Here is a 1,170-nt window from a genome sequence, read left to right as displayed (position 1 = left end):
CTGGATTGTGCTCATGGTTGCAAAACTGCATACATTTACTGAAAAATCATTGAGCAGGACGTTTATAGTAAGTGAAATGCATGTTATGGAAATTATACCTCAATAAAAAAAATGAACCACCAGAAAAAAAGAGATCTACAAAATGCAACCTCCTTTCATATTGTTAGATTCAAAAGACATGAAACATTTTAATAGTCTAAAAATAAAATAGGAAAATGACACAACTGTATACATTGTTTATTGACTATATGTGTATAATTAACACAGAGTTGCTATTACACCCTGGTTTTTAGAGTGATTCCCCATATTAAGTGATTACTTATATTAAATGGACACTTTAATAAACACTATTTTTCAATATTAAAAAAATTTTTATGACAAAATATTAAGTCATGACAAATGCATGTGCTTCTTGTTTTTTAACTCATCTAGATTGGGTTGACAATAATGCTACTAAAAATGGGTTGTGCAACCTAAACTGTTTTTATGTTTTACTTCATTAGCACTCATGGTAGCAAAAGCCAGTCTTAGTAGCAAAAGCCAGTCTTAAAAGTTATATTGACTAGAAGGAAAGAAGATATTTTAAAGCCACAGTGGAAAACTCAGAATATTTATTTTTACTTTCTTTCTAAAATAAGAAAGATGTTGCCTCATAACTTGAAAACTTTCATTTTTTATAATTTTAAACTGAATTTAAAATAATCTCCATAAATTTATTATTTATTTTTAAACTCTATCTTCAATCCTTCACCAGTAGTCAGTCCAACTATTTACTTTATAATGTAAAAGTTAAATTTAGTGCTCACTTCGGCAGCACATATACTAAAATTGGAACAATACAGAGATTAGCATGGCCCCCGCGCAAGGATGACCCGCAAAGTTGTGAAGCGTTCCAGATTTGTTATAAAGCAGAAACTAACACACCATTGTAAAGCAATTATACTCCAATAAAGACGTTTTTAAAAAAAAGTTAAATTTAAATTAATTTAAATTATCAATAATAAAAATGGTTACACAAATTACCTATCAAGATTTTTGATTGAAAATAAAATTCTAATGTATAAGGGGTTGTAATGATAACTTTATCTCCTATTTCATTTGGCAACTGTTAAATTATGGAATATGCAATAATATACGGAGAAATTCTGTTTTAACTTTATAACTTTTGTT

General features: G+C 28.1%; 1 non-coding gene across 1 annotated transcript; it reads left to right on the top strand.

The window, feature by feature from the left end:
- The first annotated feature begins 798 nt into the window (after positions 1-798).
- Positions 799-902, top strand: LOC117311967 (U6 spliceosomal RNA). Its single transcript, XR_004526156.1, has one exon. It is a non-coding gene; the product is annotated as a U6 spliceosomal RNA (small nuclear RNA).
- Positions 903-1,170: the final 268 nt, after the last annotated feature.

The sequence above is a fragment of the Tursiops truncatus genome, chromosome 3 (assembly GCF_011762595.2).
Source record: "Tursiops truncatus isolate mTurTru1 chromosome 3, mTurTru1.mat.Y, whole genome shotgun sequence".
NCBI lineage: Eukaryota > Metazoa > Chordata > Mammalia > Artiodactyla > Delphinidae > Tursiops > Tursiops truncatus.
This window is presented reverse-complemented; position numbering and strand designations above follow the sequence as displayed.